The sequence below is a fragment of the Hemicordylus capensis genome, chromosome 3, assembly GCF_027244095.1.
Source record: "Hemicordylus capensis ecotype Gifberg chromosome 3, rHemCap1.1.pri, whole genome shotgun sequence".
In the NCBI taxonomy this organism is placed as follows: Eukaryota; Metazoa; Chordata; class Lepidosauria; order Squamata; family Cordylidae; genus Hemicordylus; species Hemicordylus capensis.
In genome coordinates, this window is record NC_069659.1 from 337562471 (window position 1) to 337582080 (window position 19610).

At 44.8% G+C, this 19610-nt stretch overlaps 1 protein-coding gene and 1 non-coding gene across 4 annotated transcripts in view; both read left to right on the forward strand.

Annotated features, from left to right (window-relative positions):
• The window catches only part of FNDC3B (fibronectin type III domain containing 3B), a 447770-nt gene that overhangs the window by 146133 nt on the left and 282027 nt on the right, over positions 1-19610 (forward strand). The window lies entirely within an intron of this gene.
• Positions 14397-14468, forward strand: TRNAA-UGC (transfer RNA alanine (anticodon UGC)). The gene has a single exon. It is a non-coding gene; the product is annotated as a tRNA-Ala (tRNA).

Genomic DNA, 19610 nt, shown 5'->3' on the forward strand with positions numbered 1-19610 from the left:
ATTTAAATAAAATTCATCAGACCGGCCAGGCAAATTATCTAACATAGGAGATATAAGTCTTAAACAGGGTTCACTATACAAATCACAGTAAAGAATAACATGCGAGGCGGATTCTATAACCCCTTTGCCACATGGGCAATGTGGTAAAAATAGTGGAACTCCCTTAAACCTGCCATCCAGTACCTCTGTAGGAAGAACATTTATAACAGACCAAAAGGGGAAAATGTAATATAAAATACTATACAAAACAATATAAAAATTCTTTTAAAATCAGCTAAAAATCAAATTTGAAAATCAAAATTTAAAAGGCCTGAGTGAATAAAAAGGTCGTATAAAAGAACAAAGTGATGAAGCCAGGCGAACCTCATTGGGGAGGCTATTCCATAAATGGAGTGCAACCACCAAAAAGGCCCTCTCCCTAGTAGCCACCCACCTCACCTCATTTGGCAGTGGCACTCAGAGCAGGGCCTCCAAAGTAGATCAGAAGTATTTCTGTCTTGTCTGGATTGAGTCTCAGCTTGTTCACCCTCATCTAGTCCTTTACTGCATCCAGGCTCTGATTCAGGACAGTCACCGCCTCACCTGTGCCTGAGAGATACAACTAGGTGTCATCCGCATACTGATGACACCTCAGGCCAAATCTCCGGATGATCACTCCCAGAGGGTTCATGTAGCTATTAAACAGCATAGGGGAAAGAATGGAACCCAGCGGAACCCCAAAGCACAATTGCGAAGGGGTTGAGCAGTAACCCCCCCCAGGACCACCTTTTGGAAATGGGCTTCAAGGTAGGAGCAGAACCATCTCCAAGCAGTGCTTCTCACATCCATCTTGGCCAATCTATCCAAAAGGATACTATAGTCAATGGTATCGAAAAACCGCTGAGAGATCCAAGAGAATTAACAGGTTTGCACTCCCCCGTCTGTCTGTCTCTGCACAGGTCATCCCACAGGGTGACCAAAGACGTTTATGTTCCAAAGCCAGGCCTAAAGCCTGATTGAAATGAGTCTAGATAGTCTGTTTCCTCCAAGAGTGTCTGGAGGTAACACCAGAGATGCGGAGGAAATGATCTCACACCCATTTTCACTTCAAATGCTCTGCACTTCCTTCCAGACTGATAAGTGCCAAGCTAAGTGGAGATTGTTCCTTAATAATCTCTGTCTCCATAGTTAACCCTTTTCTGTCCCATTTGTCATTAAGAATCAGTCAACCTGTAGAAAAGCTGCTTCAAAGCTAACCTGTAGAAAAGCCTGCTTCAAAGGTAATTTTTCCCTTTAGGTGGTCTCAGATCTACAAGTGACACACTCTAAGCACCAGATTTGATTGGCCAAAAGACACCAAAACAAAATTATTCCCCTGAAGAGAGATTTTTGTTTTGGGGTGTGTGTGTCTGCATGTACCTATCTTGGGGAAATAATGTTCGTCATATTGATGAAATCATGTTCATCATATCAAGATGCGAATGTGTTGGAACACAAGATGTGAGTGTGTTTTCTATCTAGCCAATAACTTTCCAAATCTTAGAGCTGGCTTAGCAAGCTTCTCACAGTGCAGAATTGGAATAGTATCTCTTTGTTTCTAAATTACCTCCATGTATTTTATTTAATTATATTTAATAGACTGGTATCTCATCATTCAGTACACATGCTTTCAAGGCAGCTTACCATAAAAACGAAACAGTAAAAGAATAACACAGTAAAACATAACACAGCTAAAGCAAGCAATAGTAGTTTGAGGCCTGGGTAAAATAATGTATTGGATTTTGGAATGGCATCAAAATAGGCACCAGGTGGGCCTCCCCGGGGAGAGCAGTCCATAACCAGGATGTCATCACCCTCTCCCCGGTTGCTCCCACCTTCACTCTGAAAGCAGGGACACTTAAAGGAGAACTGTTGATGGCCTCTTGCACCAGATGTGGTGCAGGCCACCAATCTGGATGGTTTTAAAAAGGGATTGGACACACTAATGGAGGCTAGGGCCAAACAGTCTCTATTAGCCTGCGTAGCTGTATATCTCCGTCAGAATTGGGGGCATGCCCCCCAAACACCAGAATCGGGGGCATGCCCCCGAACACCAGGTGCCAGGGAACACTAGCTGGAGGGAACACTTGCCCTCTCTTCCCCGCTTCTGGACTTCCTGGTTGGCCACTGTGTGAAGCAGGTTGCTAGACTAGGTGGGTCTTTGGCCTAATCCAGCAGGGCTGTTCTTATAATGTTACTGCTATATCCAGGCAGATTGATATCAGGAGAGCCAGGCCCTCGGTTACCTACGTCCTAAACTGTACAACACTTTTAAGATCAGCGGTAATGCTTTTCATTGTATTTTGCAAGGATGATGTCTGATGAGATGTGGGTACTTGGTGAGGTTCAAAAGGCCCCAGGCATGCAGTGAGTGGCCATCAGACCTGTACCTAGGCTATATGTCATGACTCTTGCTCTGAATAACATCTTAGAGTCTGATCCTGAGGAACAGGAAACCATCCGGCTGGAACAGCCAGACCCAACTCCAGACTCTCATACATAGGTATAGGGGAAGCTGCCTTATACTGAGTCAGACCATTGGTCTATCTAGCTCAGTATTGTCTACACTGACTGGCAGCAGTTCTCCAAGCTTTCAGGAAGGAGTCTTTCCTAGACCTACCTGGAGATGCCAGGGAGGGACCTTGGAACGTTCTGTATGCAAGTGCTCTCCTCAGAGTGGACCCATTCCTCAGGAGAATATCTTACAGTGCTCACATATAGTTTCTCATTCAAATGCAAGCCAAGGCAGGCTCTGCTTAGCAAAAGAGACAATTCATGCTTGCTGCCACAAGTCCAGCTCTCCCCTCCAAACAAGACGAGAGATGCTAAAGCCAGAAACCCTAGAACTGGAGATCCTGGAGCCTATTAAACTGACCCCTTCCACCCAAAGCCTGCACACTTGGAGACAATGGGACATAGGGACATAGGAAGCTGCCATATACTGAGTCAGACCATTGGTCTATCAAGCTCAGTATTGTCTTCACAGACTGGCAGCGGCTTCTCCAAGGTTGCAGGCAGGAATCTCTCTCTCAGCCCTATCTTGAAGAAGCCAGGGAGGGAACTTGCAACCTTCTGCTCTTCCCAGAGCGGCTCCATCCCCTGAGGGGAATATCTTACAGTGCTCACACTTCTAGTCTCCCATTCATATGCAAGCACGGCAGACCCCGCTTAGCTAAGGGGACAAGTTGTGCTTGCTACCACAAGACTAGCTCTCCTCTGATGGACCAGGAGGGATGTGATGGAGTGAAGGAAGTGTGCAAGACTCCAGGCCAGAGCGCCACCTTTACATCGCTCTTTTGTCCAGGCAGAGAGGTGGAACCTGAGAGGGGTAATCTGAGTTTGGAGATATTTTAAGAGCTTGTTTCTCTTCTGGGCCATGTCTGAGCTCACTCTGAGCTCTCCATGGTTCTGCAACTCTGCCTTTCCTTCTGTTGGACCTTGTGGGTCCTTTCATGCAGGATGGGACACTATACCTAAGCAATCCCTCCAAGGATGATTCCTACTTTGAAGCATGAATGAAGGGCCTGGGGACAGTGAATTAACTCTGTTGTAAAACTCAGGAAAGGAGATATTTAGCCAGAATTCTCAAGAGTCTGTGTAATTGCCTCCGATAAGGAGGTTTGTGACAAGCCAGCACGGCAATTTTGCTCCATTAGTGCCCCCCCCCCCACCCCACTCTCAGATCCATAAGCAACTACTTGTGGAGAATGCTTGAAGAGTGCATGAAATGACCCTCTTCTTGAGAGATCCAGCACATGACTTTATAGTCCTGGGCATAGCTATTACTGACTTAACAAAGGCTTCCAAGGCAGCACTGCTTGCTCTGTATTGGGTTTGAAGTATTTTTTATAAATCATATTCATTCTGGATTAGCTACTGTTCAGATTATGAGAGTTTGCTTTAATGAGGTTAGATTGGTGCAGGTGGTTTTAGAGATGCATGAGGAAATATAGAAGCAGAACCACTGTAACCTGAATGCACCAAATACTTCAGTCTTTATTTATATTGAGTCATGTGTCTACTCTGCAGCTGTATCTAATTTTTTCTTGTGTAGAGTGGCTCTTACCTAATGGAAAACATTTTTGCATTGCTTTTTGAGGCGATTGGATTCCTCCACATAAACGTTAGGAACTTTGGTTCAGGAATGGCATTCCTTGATGCCGTTGACCAAAACTTGGAACGGCATTTGGTAAACCACTGGATCTGCCAGTCTTTCCCCCCTTTTTAGCATTAATCCAAAAACTTTCAACTGAGTTCAATAGAACAGACTGTATTTTCAGAGTAGTGGAGGAAAAATAAACTGTTGTGTCAAAGCCTCCATTTACGAAACTTAACCCTTATGTATATGTATTACCTATTGACATCAAGTAGCTCAACTGTATATACCAGGCCTGCTCAATTTTAGCCCACTAGCATTTTTTGGACTACAACTCTCATAATCCCTAGCCATAGTGGACTACAACTCCCATAATCCTCACAGACAGTATCCATAGCCAGGGATTCTGGGAGTTGTAGGCCCACATCTGCAAGAGGGGAGAAGTTGAGCAGGCCTGGTATTATGCCATACGTATAACATGTGGCATAAAATGGCTCATACGTCAATCATTGGCTCAAGACTGGGCTGTAGAATTGCATGATCTCTCACCTTTTGGGAGCAAATTTCCACTCTGCCAATCCTTAATCATGGTTATTATGGTTATGCTTATGCCAACACCAACACCATCTTATGGTTAAGAGACATGATTCTTAGGATACTGTCTGTAAGTCTTGTAGGATCTTGATAAAGGTAAAGTTGTGCCGTCAGGTTGGTGTCGACTCGAGGAGACCACAGGAGCACGATAATCTTCCTGGTATGCGAAAATGTCCATATAGCACAGTGAAATTTTTCCCTTAAGTAACTGACCAGCAGGAGTTTATAGAATGTAGTATAATGAACCAGCTATGTGAAATACCCACGATCCTGTCTTTAAATGAAAGTGAATCCTGAATTTATATGTATATACATATACATATGTATATGTGTATATACATGTATATGTATGTATGTATATGTATATATGTGTGTGTGTGTGTGTGTGTGTGTGTGTGTGTGTGTGTGTGTGTGTGTATAGATACACACACAAACATGTATACTGGTGCCTTTGATTTTTAAATGCAGGTCTTAGAAAAGGAAATTACTTCCCCGAAACTTTTTCAGGAACAGTTTATCAGCTTACTAGGTTTTCTCCTTGAGGCTTTTCCTTATGGTTACAACAAATAATTTTACAAAGTAACTAGCATAAATATTGCTGTTAAGTTCAGATCAGTTGCAGTGCTTTGGAATAGAAAAGGGTTGTAAAAGAAAGGATGCGAGATCCCAGGACAGAAATAAGCAGAAAAAATAATGCCTTGTATTAACCGGAAACATATTGAACAAGTTGTAACATGATGTAACACCAATACCTCTATAGCCCATGAGGGATAGTAAACGTAGCCCAAAAATGATACTATTTGAGATTCTCAAAGAAAATAGATATTAACCATGTTCCACACTGAAGGGTTCTCTAGAGTTACTTTTCTCATTCCCTTATGATCATCAACTTTGTAACTGGCCCCTGTTTCTTTTTCTTTAGCAGTAGCTAAATAAATAGTAGGCATGTGTATTAATCATTTGGTGGGGTTGGTCTAAATTTGGACCAAAGCAAACCAGTTTGGTTGAACCGATCGGCTAGTTCGATGGCCAGTTCGATGAACCAGCTCAAAGTGGTTCAAAGCATTTCGCATGTGAACGAGCCTGGTTCACAGCAGTCCAGTTTGCAAGGGAACCAGCTGTACACATTAGGGATGTGCACGAACATGTTCGGAGGCCCTTTTACAGGCGGTTCGAAGGTGAGGGGGGATAACTTTTAAGGGCAGGGGAAGGTGCATTTCACCCCCACCACGTGTTTTCCCCGCTGGCGCTCGTTTAAAAACCAGTCCGGCGGGGCGGCAGCATACCTCCCTGCCACCCCATCCGCTCCTCAGACCGGAAATAGTGCGTGTGCACAGCAAGAGCAAGTGCGATGTGCATGTGCTACTTCCAGTCACTTACGGTCCGAGGAGCAGACGGGGTGGCAGGGAGGTACGCTGCTGCCCCACCAGACCGCTTTTTAAGCGAGTGCTGGTGGGGGAAACATGTTGGGGGGATAGTGTACCCTCCCCCACCCTTAAGGTTATCCCCCTTCACCTTTGAACTGGCCCAGGCCGGTTCTGTGCACATCCCCAATAAATAGCATTTATGTAGGACTTCTTTAGTGTCCCAAGTACTTCTTCACATGTGTGATTGAGTTAAAATCCATACAACAAAATTGTAAGTCAGGGATTCTCAAACTTTGGTCTCCAGATGTTGTTGGACTACAGTTCCTGCCATCCTCAGCCATGATGGGTATGGTGGGAGTTGTCGTCCAACAACATCTGGGGATCAAAGTTTGAGAATCCCTGCAGTACAGTAAGTAGGTATTATTATCCCCATGTTGTGGCTGAGAGGAAGCAACTTGCTTAAGGCTACCTAGTGGGGTGATGGGAAACAGGGGAGTCCTGATTGATAGTTTAGTTGCTTATCTTTGTGCCATAAAATGTTTCACCAGCCAGTTTCTGCAGATCGCATTGCTGAGTAAGCCCCACTGTGTGATTCTGGTTATTTTGGCAATCCTAGGTTCGGAGCACAAGTAAATAGGACTGGCAGTAACAGCACAAATGTGATTTATGTTTGCAGGATTATTAGGGATCTCAATACTTTTGTATCAGGGGCATAGCAATGTTGGAGTGGGCCCTGGGGCAAGAAGGGAAGATGGTGTGCCTTTATCTCCTGCCCTCACATCTCTTGGCTGCAGAAGAACTGGAAGGACATGGTAAAAAACAAAGCAGTATGAACATGCCCCCTCTCTCACTCCTGAGCAAATAATATCACATGCTTCCAATGTACGCAGACACTGATGCTATTCTCACGATGGGGGGAAACCGGGCTAAAGAAGCCCAGCCTGTTTCCCCCCCCCATCATGAGTGGTGGCTAGCCCGCCAAAGTAGCCCTCCCCTTAGCCCAGGTTAGCAGAGCGAGCGCTCCGCTAACCCCGGTTTTTTGATCGTGTGCTGCCACAGCGTGGCTCTGTGCCATGGCGACACATGAGAAGACCCCCACCGGGAGGCTGCAAGCAGCCTCCCAGGTTCAGAGGTCTCTCCAGGATGCCCTACATGCCTGCACAGGGCATCCTGGAATTTCCGGGGGCCCCTGTCGGCTCTGTGATGGAGCTAGTAGTCGTGTGGGCGGTTGATCCGGCCGCCCAGCTACAAGCGGCTGAGTGTCTGCTTGTCTGCGGAGAGAGCGGGCTAAGCCTGCTCTCCACACAGAACCCCCTCCGGCACTTCACACCGATCGTGCAAAGCCCTTCACTTTCTCACACAAACTTGTACACATACATTCCCTTGAATTAACATATGTTACTACGACAGTCCCCGCCATATATTCATACAACCAGCAGTGAAGAGCAAATTGTCACCCTGACTGAAGGAAGGTGCATACCCTTGCTTCAAACGCCCGGGAACATTTGTCCATGTGCATTTGCGCATGTGAATGAGGGGCCTCTCAGGCCAAAGCTTTGCTTCAGTGCATGGTTAAAAAGAGAGAGAGAGAGAGAGAGAGCACAAACAACAGTCCCAAAAGTAAGTGATACCCATTTTGGAGCTCCTTTAATGATTTCCTAGAAGATATGTTCTGTGTAGCTTCTTTACCACAGATGTTCCTGTCCAACTGTCGACTCAGTGTGCAACAGCTGTGAAAAAGGCCAATTCCATGCTAGGGATCATTAGGAAGGGGATTGAAAATAAACCTGCTAATATTAGAATGCCCTTATACTAATCTACAGTGTGGCCCCATCTGGACTACTGTGTACAGCTTTGGTCACCCTATCTTAAGAAGGATATTGTAGAACTGGAAAAGGTGCAGAAGAGGGCAACCAAGATGATCAGGGGCCTAGAGCACCTTCCTTATGAGGCAAGGCTACAACACCTGGGGCTTTTTAGTTTAGAAAAAAAGATTGCGGGGAGACATGATAGAGGTCTATAAAGTCATGCATGGTGTGGAGAAAGTGGATAGAGATAAATTTTTCTCCCTCTCACATCACATTAGAACCAGGGGTCATCCCATTCAGGACCAACAAACAGAAGTACTTTTTCACACAACGCATAATCAACTTGTGGAATTCTCTGCCCCAAGATGTGGTGACAGCCAACAACCTGGATGGCTTTAAGAGGGGTTTGGATAACTTCATGGAGGAGAGGTCTATCAATGGCTACTAGTCTGCGGGCCATAGGCCACGTCTAACCTCAGAGGCAGGTTGCCTCTGAATACCAGTTGCAGGGGAGTAACAGCAGGAGAGAGGGCATGCCCTCAACTCCTGCCTGTAGGCTTCCAGTGGCATCTGGTGGGCCACTGTGTGAAACAGGATGCTGGACTAGATGGGCCTTGGGCCTGATCCAGCAGGGCTGTTCTTAGGTTCAGCTTTGTGCTGAACAGTTTATTCTCACTACCCCAACTTTTTTCTCTTGTTTGTAACTTTGATGTGGTGTGAGACACAAAAATGGATCTTCAGTTAACTTAAACCAGGGTCCCATGTATGCTCCAGGTCAGGGGCAGGCATTAGGTAGCTCATGAGTGACAGGTAGCTCCTAGGCTTGCCTGAAGTAGCTCTTCAGGCATTTGGGCTTGCTTTTCCCTCCTTACTCTTCCACCAATACCAATATAAGAGGCATGGCCATGCTATGTTGAATTGTGCTCATGCTTGCTCGCTCTCGCTCGCTCTCACGATTGCTATGAAGTTCTTTCTCATTTCTTTTCCCACAAAGCAGCCTCCCTTGCTTCCCTCCTGCCCTACAACAAAATTCTCTAGGAATTCAGTGTTTAATTAATACCTACCTACAGACCCACCTCGCCCATCCAGTTACATCCCGTCCAGTCAGATCATCTCAGATGGCCCTTCTGTCGGCCGGTCCCTGATTTCCGAGAGGTTTGGGGCACTAGGACCCGTGAAAGGGCCTTTTTGGTTGCTGCCCCACTTCTCTGGAACTCCCTTCCCCTTCAGATTCATTTAGCCCTTTCCTTACTGATTTTTAAATCTCTGTTGAAGATTTTTCTTTTCTGTCAGGCTTTTGCCCTGTAGTTTACCAATTTGGTTTTTTTCTTTTTTTGTTAGTTACTTTAGTTTTTAATTTAGAATGTAATTTTAATGTTGTCTTGCTTTGCATGTTTTTGTACACCACCCAGAGTCTTCGGAGTGGGCGGTATATTAGATGTTTCTAATAAATACATAAATAAATAAATTCCCTTATTCTGTCAAAGTAAATTCTTGTAAAAGCTCCCCTTCTCAGTGGCTCAACTCCCCAAGCTACCATTTTGTGACTGACTCTACCTCCCAAAGCTGTGATGCTAGCTTCCAAAGCTCTGGCCAAAAAATAAAAAGTGGCTCTCCAAAGCATAAAGTCTGGCCATCCTAGGTCTAGGTGTGCCAGATTGCAGCTAATCAGGTATGGACACGTCCATAACTCTGAATGGGCAATTACTGGTTGGAAATAAGTGTAATCTATTTTCTAAAAAATAAACACAGGCTATCATTTTATATTAGCTGGATAGACTAATTTCTTTGCATCTGCATGCACAGTTGTGTGTATATCCATTTCTCCTTCAGTGCTGATCATATTGCCTGCTACATAATTTGGCTTGCTGCGAATCTCCCCTTCGTTGTACAAAGCAAGGGTCAATTGGCCAACTATTTGAATGCATCAGATTAGGATGGAAAAAATAGACTCTCTTTGTGAATGCTGTGCCCCAAGCCAGCAGAATGGCCACCTAAAAATCTAAAGCCTACATCCTGACATGCCAAAATGCTCGAGCAACCTGATCTTAACTGTTCCACCCAGCTTGTGGGCATCATTGCAAATACTTGGGTACGCAGACTATTCCAGGTACATGCCCAGATGCCACTCATGCTCTTTTTTCCTGAATGCTTCTGGTACATTCAAGTGGCCAGCTGGATTTGGGACAATATTAACAGACTGGCAAAAGAGCAACAGCTGCAGTGGAAGGTTTGGGGTGATTAATACGCTCATGGATTTGATGGACAGTGTTATGATTAAAGTGACATTTTTGGCCTTTTCAAAACCATTGCCAACCTTTTTCAGACTGATATTTCATCCCAAGCTTTCAACAAGTCATACAGGTGTACAGGTGTGCCAATAATTAACTATGCACCTGCACAGTAATGGAAACATTTTCAGCATGTTACCCTTGCGTAAAATTTCCACAATATTTCTTTCCCCAAAGCCAATTGACAGTTGCCTTGAGAAACAAGTAGAGGCGAGTTAGAGTTGCTTTAGTTTTAATCCACTTTTGAAAAACTAAAAACCATCAGCAGCTTGTTCCATCATGCATCCTACACCTTCTGCTTGGAGTGACCAGGTGCAGTGGCGGACAGGGCTCCTGTACCTTCTGTAGTCCTGTGGAAGAAAGAGTTTTATCTTACACTGGCAGATTTTCCTTCTTCTGTACAACGATGAGAGATGAAAGAGTCTCCAGAACACCATTAGGTTGTTAACCCTCTTGATTTGCAGGCTACAACAATATCTGCAATATTTACCTCTAGGTAGCAGCTGGTCTTCTTCGGAGCACTAACTAAAGCAGTGTTCTTTGTTGTAAAACCTGGGGGCCAGTGGCAGCCCCCATCAATCAAAAGTGCAGCCCCCTGACAAATTGTTTTTTGGACCTGTGTGATGCTTCAGCCAAAGCTGAATACTCTGCACAGTCCCCTGGCACCATGCTGAGGCGACTAGTCTCACTGTGCAGCGCTGTTCTTTGCCCAGTGCTGGTGTTGGGAGGCTCCTTTAAGGGAAACGGAGCCTTCTGGAGGCCCTGCACCATCTTGGAAGGCAGGCAAAGAAAGCTTGGAAGTGTGGCCCTTCACAACACTTTCCTCCTCGAGCTCTTAAGAGAGGGCTCCATCTCTCTTAAAGAGACTCTCTCTCTCTTAAATGGACTCCGTCTCCCTCCCTACACTGAGGAAAGCGCAGAACTGTGTGGAGTTCAGCCTAGTGGGAAATGACTCTCGCAGTGAAATGGCCCCCTTGTGAAAAAGAGTGAAGGTCACTGGACTAAAGGACTAAGTGAACATCTACCCAGTGGTTAACTTGAACTTTCTACTTTGGTGGGGGGACGGTCCATAAAGAAGGCAATCATTGGGGGATAAATCTGATTATTCTTATGTCATCAAGGTAGATTTTGTATGTGTAGAGAGAATCACGGACATAGTATAGCTTCCTATTCTGAGCTGCTTATATGGGGGGAGATACCAAAGGGAAAAGGAGTAAGGAAGGAATGAGGAGATAACTTAGAAGACTAGTGGAGTGTGTGTGTGCACAAATGCACATTCCTAAGCTTTAGTTTTTGTTGGGAGTGAAGATGAAGAGTCAGGTTTTGAGCTGAGGGTTGGAAGGAGTGGTGGTACCATATAGGTATTCTGGGATAATATTTGAGACCTAGAAAGCAGCAAGGGGGAAGCAAAGTAGTTTGAGAGCTAGAGATAGCTGAGCAGCTGAGAACAGTAGAGTAAGGGAAGCATACAGGCAGGCATATAAGAGGAAATAAAGACAGCAAGATATGGTAGACAAGGCCCTGGAGAGCTTTAAGGATTTGTGTGGGAGGAGAGCTGGTCTTGTGGTAACAAGCATGAATTGTCCCCTTTGCTAAGCAGGGCCCACCCTGGCTTGCAATAGAATGGGAGATTACATGTGAGCACAATAAGATATTCTCCTTAGGGGATGGGGCTGCTTAGGGAAGAGCACCTGCATGCTTACGTGAAGAAAGTTCCAAGTTCTCTCTCTGGCATCTTCAGGTAGTCTCTTCCCTGCAAGAGACTCCTGCCTGTAACCTTGGAGAAGCTGCTGCCAGTCTGGGTGGACTATACTGAGCTAGATGGACCAATGGCCTGACTCAGTAGAAGGCCACTTCCTGTGCTCCTATGTGTTGGTGGAAAAGGGTGGGAAGTCGCTGTGTGGTTTGAAGAGTGATGTTGAGTGATCAGAGTGACAAGAAAGGAGTAGTTTTGGCGGGAAGCTTATAAATAAAAGGATTGATGGGCAACAAGGGAAGACCAGAGAGAAGCAGCTTGCAGTGATCAAGGTAGGAGAAAACTAGAGTTTTAGCCGAAGGGCAGAGAAGATGTAGGGGGTGAAGATCCCCCCTCGCCCCCCACTAAGCATTTGAGGAGTTCCCCTCTCATGTTACTGGTCTCTGCCCCCACCCAAAGTATTCTTCCTCCCACAAATATGCAGGCAAGGAGTTGCTCCTCAGGCTTTCCCTTCATCAGCACCCCTGCAAGGAAGTGAGAGTTTTCACAACTATTTACTTCAGGGTGTGTGTGCACCCTATATGTTCTTGTTGGTCTTTGCACTGTACAGCTTCTTTGTGTCAAGTTTTCTTACCTTCAAGTTAACCACTGGTAGATTTTTACTTAGTCCAGTGACCGTCACTCTTTTTCAAAAAACAAATGTCATTGCAAGAGCCATTTCCTCCCACTTTCCCATTGCACTTTCCTCCGTGCTGGGAGGGAGGGCCCTTTAAGAGGGATGGAGCCCTCTCTTAAGAGTTTGAGGAGGAAAGTGCTGGGAAGGGCTATGCTTCCATGCTCTCTTTGCCTGCCTTCCAAGATGGTGCAGGGGCTCATGAAGGCTCCATTTCCCTCAAAGGAATCACTCTGGTTCTGATTATTGTTCAAACTGGCTAGTTAGGACTTGATACCTGCTGACAATTACCCCGGACTGCCTTCTCCTTGGATATTTTACTCGTGCTGTCCGACACACAATAACACAGCAAGGGGACATTCTTGATCCTTTTGTGTCCTTTGTGCTCATCAGTTTCATTAGTGAATATAAACTTCATAGTGACTTTTCAGAAGAATATATTTGTGTGGGCATGTTAGTCAAAATGAAATGAAGTCTTGTTTATCCAAAAAGCCTTAAGAACCAAATGCAGAGTATCTAAATCACCCCTACCTCCTCATAAAAGATTTCCCTTTATCTTTGCCTTTGGTTGCATTATTATCTAAATGAGAAGAAGCGGTTTGCTTACTACAGCTGGAAGAGCAAACTTGCCCTATTTATCATGTGCCATTTGGGTGACTGATTTTGCGAATGCAATTAAATGTGAGCTTTGTTGATCAGACATCACCCTGTATCAGCAGGGCTTCCCCACAAAGCTATCTTGGAGGTCTCTTGTTGCATCCAAACATTTGACCCGTGTTCCTGTCCAAATGGCCTCAGTTGTGTTAGTCAAAATATTTATGTCTGTTCTCTCTTGCAGACTCTATACAATTCTTTTCCCACCCCCACCAGACCTTGTGGTGTGTGTGTGTGTGTGTGTGTGTGTGTGTGTGTGTGTGTGTGTGTGTATATATATATATATATATATATATATATATATATATATATATATATATATTTTTTTTCCCCTCTGGTGTGTTTAAAATTCCTATCCCCCCCACCCCAGCCAGATCTATCTCATTGCAATAATCACACTGAGATGCTGTCTTTAAAACACACGCACGCACACAGAAATGAATTCTAGCTCTGAATTGGCTATCTTAACTACACATAGTTCTTGCTGGAAAGATTATTCATCTCAAAGCCTGGTCGTGAGACCTGCCCCGTCAGCAGATTGGAGCTTAGTTTGGGGTGGGCTGACCACTGCCTGAACGGCAAGGTTTATACAACATGATCTTACACGGATATTGCATTACATAGCAGAGTTTCCTTTCAGACCGATTAGATTTTCCAGTAGCATTTGCCCAGTTTTGCCCACAGCCATTCTTGCCACCTTCCTACTCCTTCACAACACTTCCACACCAATTAACTCTGAAATTGCAAACCTTGTTGAAGGCCATGGATCTCCTCTGCCTCTGCTTACATATTAAAAGCACCTATTAGTTTACCTGGAGGGAGCTGCTGTTTTGTGACTAGGCAACTGTGATTAATGATTGAGCAAGGCAATCTGTTGGGTAGATGCTTCGCTAGTGGCTAAATTGTGCCTGAGTTGTGGTTTTAACTGTTCTGATTAGATGCTCAGTGTCCTTCCCTTGAAGGAGAACACAGATGTTCAAGCTATGTCAGAAAATCGGAAAGCCAATTTAATTTTCTCGCACCTACCAGCTTTGCTTCCTCTTCATTATTGTGTGTGGTGCAGCCGCCGTAGCACCTGTATCTCCTGATTACTTGGTTCTGGACTCATTCAAAGGGTTTCTTAATCTCTAAAGCCCAAAACAGCTCCAGACCAGGATGCATACAAATCTTCCTGACCACTGAGGTCCACTTCAGAGGATGGGGCTGTAGCTCAGTGGTAGAGCATCTGCTTTGCATGCAGAAGGTCCCAGGTTCAATCCCTGGCATCTCCAGGTTGGGCTGGGAAAGACCCTGCCTGAAACCCAGGAGAACCAGTGCTAGATAGACCAGGAGTCTGATTCTAAATAAGCTGCTTCATGTATCTGATATAGATCTACAAATCCAGCTAAATCTAAATTTGGTGACCTTTAATGATGTTTTTCAGTTCTCCGTTCAGGAACCTCTCCCTGCTTTTAGAGCCCTGTGAAAGCATCAGCACCTGCTCAATTTTTGTTCCTGAAAATTGAGAAACAGCCCCTGCTCCATTTTTGTACCGTGATTGGAAAGGATGGAGCATAACAGTCATGGCTACGGTCTGTCAAAAGACCATTAAATGTTCTTAAATATTTTTAATTGGTTTTAAATTTGTTCTTATATTGTTTTAAGCTGTTTGTTTTAAATGGTGTTTTGTGTTTGTTTTTTACTTGTTGTGCACCACCTAGAGCCATTGGATGTGGCAATATAAAAATGTAATTAATTAATAAATAAGAACAGCCCTGCTGGATCAGGCCCAAGGCCCATCTAGTCCAGCATCCTGTTTCACACAGTGGCCCACCAGGTGCCACTGGGAAGCACACAGGCAAGAGGTATGTGCATGACCTCTCTCCTGCTGTTAGTCCCCTGCAGCTGGTACTCAGAGCCATCCTGCGTCTGAATAGACTCCAAGAATTTATCCAAACCCCTCTTAAAGCCATCCAGGTTGTTGGCTATTGCCACAGCTTGTGGCAGAGAATTCCACAAGCTGATTATGCATACGAGCCCCAGGTGATGTAGCCTTGCCTCATAAGGAAGTTGCTCTAGGCCCCTGATCATCTTGGTTGCCCTCTTCTGCACCTTTGCCAGTTCTACAATGTCCTTTTTAAAATGTGGTGATCAGAATTGTACGTAGTACTCCAGGTGTGGCCGCACCAGAGTTTTGTATAAGGGCATTCTAATATTAGCAGTTTTATTTTCAATCCCTTTCCTAATGATCCCTAGCATGGAATTGGCCTCTTCCACAGCTGCCCACCACAACCCCAAGATCCCTCTCCTGGTTAGTCATCGACAGCTCAGATCCCATCAGTGTATATGTGAAGTTGGTTTATTTTGCCCCAATATGCATCATGTAATGCCCTATCCTTTCAGTTCATGGTAGGCTCTGGCAAGATGGGAGTCTGTAAACAGGTGATTTTCAGGGAAGAATTGAACTGGAGGAGGGAAAAGGAACTGAGGTAGGTAAAAACAGAGATGGTCCAAATCTGAGCAACACACATGAGGCTTCATTATGATGAAGCAGACCATTGGTCTACCTAGCTCAATATTGTTTGACAGACTAGCAGTGGGTCTCCCTGGAGATGTCAGGAATTGGACCTAGGATCTTCTTTGTGCAAAACATGTGATCTGCCACTTAGTCTCATCCCTAGTTGCTTTGGGAGCTATTACTCCAATTGTAGGAGTGAAGAAACAGAAGCTTGCTTGTGAGAACAGCTTTTGGAGGAAAAATTCATTATCATTATTGGATTAACTCACGCTTGCTATTTTACTGCTAATAACACCTCAGCACTTGCCAATGAAACCTAAAATGTAGGCTGACTTGTAATAAGATGACTGTAAACAGAAGGATGCTTTTCTTGCCATGAGGATAAAATGCCTTTAATTTTGTAGGATCTGATTTTGTTTCGAGAGATGCCTACAAGATACCAATTTGATTTTCTCGAGCCCAGTTACTTGGTCCCCTCCTCTTTTAAAGTTATATTTTTGAGAGGCATATTAATCACACTCTTCACTTGAGGCAGTTATCCAGAGCCAGTGCTGGAAGGGTGGGGGACTGCAAAGTTTGATTTGGCTCCTATTAATCTTTTCCAAATATCTGTCTTTGGCTGCTCTACAGCATATATTCGAAGACGGGGGAGATTCTCTGTGTGAATGGAAATATTTTTGGAACTCTGAAATATGGAAACTTCAAGCACAGAGCTGATGTGAAACCGTATGTTTTCTGTATGTACATAGTAGCGATCTGCACATTCATTGCATTCGGCTTTTTTCCAGGAAGTTCACAGCCTTTTTTCGTTTTGTGGAAAGACGGGGGGGCGGGGAGAGCGTTCTCTATACTGCATGTGCTGTATGCCGACTGCTCCAGACAGTCATGTATGTGACCTGGCAACAGGCACAATTTCCTGCTGACGTGGCCTCCCATAACTGGAGCAGAACAGAGTGGCTACAGTGTGCTGTGGAGGAAAGGGGCAACAGGATTAATTGCCCACAGGCTGAGACATAAATGAGACTCCAAAATTTCAGATTATCCTGGTTTAATAAGTGAGAAGGCACCTTCCCTTCTCCCTGGGAGTTGGCGGGGGGCGGGGGGGGGAGACAGTCTAGCAAATTGTGAGGAATTGACTTAGTGTAACTATGCCTGCTGAATCATTGTTTGTGGGATCGTGGCTTACTCTTAGTAGACAAATTGGGAGTCGTTCCCGCCCCCCGTTAAATTGGTGGGTCATAGGGCTAATGACCACTGTTAGCAAATTCAGTGAATCTCTGTGTATTACCAGTCATGACTTGCTGAATGTGCAGGTATAAGATTTCACTGGTCTTGAGCTGGGGACTCCATACCTGCCAACGTGTCCCTATTACCCCATCCACCTGAATAGGGAAATAGGGACATGTTGGCAGGTATGGGACTCTGGCAGCACAGTTCAGGTGCTTGACAGAGAGAGCAGCTTGTAAGCTGAGGGAAATGCTGGCTTAAACTCTACAGCACTACCACTTCAGAGGGTAGGTGGGTGTATTGCAGCTTTCAGGCCAGTAGGGATTAGGTGACCAAGGGAGCCATCCAGCCTGTTGCATAACTGCTGGCTCTGGCCTGGTTCCTCAGCTTGAGCAACTTGTTGTTCCATGCAGGCGGAGCTGCTCTCAGTATTGCTTGGAGTTTTGCTTGAATTTCTGCTGAGCTGCTGGCAGCCCTGAAATCAGGCCTTTTTCAATGACCACTAGGGATGTTTGTATATAACCTGCTATCAGTGTGAAGATGTCCCAATAAATATTTTGCTGGGCATAGGCAAAGTTAAGGCTCACATTGAACATAAGGACAAAAGAACAGCCCTGCTGGATCAGGCTCAAGGCCCATCTAGTCCAGCATCCTGTTTCACACAGTGGCTCACCAGATGCCTCTGGGGAGCCCACAGGCAGGTGTTGAGGGCATACCCTCTCTCCTGCTGTTTGTTTCTCCTCTGCAACTGGTGGTATTCAGAGGCATACTGGCTCTGAGGCTGGAGGTGGCCTATAGCCCTCCATAGACTTTTTCACAGCTCTATAGACTTTTTCACAGCTGCCACACATTGAGTCGACACTTTCAACAAGCTGTTCACCATGACCCCAAGATCCCTCTCCTGGTCATTCATGGACCCCTCAGATCCCATCAGTGTATATGTGAAGTTGGGATTTTTTGCCCAATATGAATCACTTTACACTTGACAACATTGAAGTGCATTTGCCATTTTGTCACACACTCACCCAGTTTGGAGAAGTCCTTTTCGAGCTCTTTACAATCTGTTTTGGATTTCACTACCCTAAATAGTTTGGTGTCATCTGCAAATTTGGCCACCTCACTGCTTACCCCAACTTCTAGATCATTTATGAACAAATTAAAAAGCACCGGTCCCAGTACAGATCCCTGGGGGACCCCACTTCCTACTTCCCTCCATTGTGAAAATTCTCCATTCATACCTACCCTCTGTTTCCTGTCCTTCAACAAGTTAGCAGTCCACACATGTACTTGACTGCTAAGTTTCCTCAGGAGACTTTGATGAGGAATTTTGTTGAAAGCTTTTTGGAAGTCCAGGTATACTATGTCAACCAGATCACCTTTATCTGCAAACCTTTTGACACTCTTAAAGGACTCCAAACGGCTAGTGAGGCAAGATTTACCTTTGCGGAAGCCATGCTGGTTCTTCTCCCCTGGAAGGGCCTGTTCTTCTATGTGCTTTACAATTTTATCTTTGAGAATGCTTTCCATCAATTTGCCTGGAACAGATGTTAAGCTAACTGGCCTGTAATTTCCCAGATCTCCCCTGGATCCCTTTTTGAAAATCGGTGTTACATTGGCTACTTTCCAGTCCTCTGGTACAGAGTCTAAATGAAGGGATAAGGTATATTTTTTTTTGCAAGGAGGTTGCCAGTTTCACATTTGAGTTCTTTAAGGACTCCTGGATGGATTCTGTCTGGCCCTTGCGATTTGCTAGTTTTTAATTTTCCCAGACAGTTTAGAATGTCATCTCTTGTCACTTCTTTCTGACTCAGTTCCTAAGCCTCCATCCCCAAAAAGCCTGGTTCAGGAACAAGTATATGCTCAGTGTCCTCTGCTGTGAAGACAGATGCAAAGAACTCATTTAGGTTCACTGTAACCTCCATATCCTCCTTAATAATCCCTTTCACTCCCTCATTGTCTCACAGTCCAACCATCTCCCTAGCAAGTTTCCTGCTTCTGATGTATTTAAAGAAGTTTTTGTTATATTTATTTATTGGTATGATCTGAAGCAAGGGTTTCCTCCTCCTTTTATTTTAATTATTTAATTACTTATTTCTATTTAACATATTTATATACTGCTCAGAACCTGAGTCTCTGGGCAGTGCACAACAAAAACAATACAAATCAAACAAAACTAAAAATGATTAAAACATTAAAACCATTTAAAACCCAACATTAAAAACTATAAATCTAATTAAAAGCCTGGATGAACAAATGTGTCTTTAGTGCCTTTTAAAAAGTTGCCAGAGATGAGGAGGCTCTTATTTCAACAGGGAGCGCATTCCAAAGCCCAGGGGCCGCAACGGAGAAGGCCTGTCCCCGAGTAGCCACCAGAAGGTGGCAACTGTAGATGAACCTCTCCAGGTGATCTCAATGGGCGATGGGGCTCACGGCGAAGATGATGTTCTCTTAAATACCCAGGGCCTACAAAGCTGTTTAGGAATTTATAATATGGTCTCTTCGAGATGACCCAGACACCAACCTGGCCGCCACATTCCATACCAACTGCAGTTTCTGGACTACGTACAAAGGCAGCTCTGCATAGAGTGCATTGCGGTACTCCAGTCTAGAGGTTAAAAGCATATGTACCGCCACACAATAATTACCTCCATCTTATCTGGATTCAGCCTCAGTTTGTTATCCCAAACTG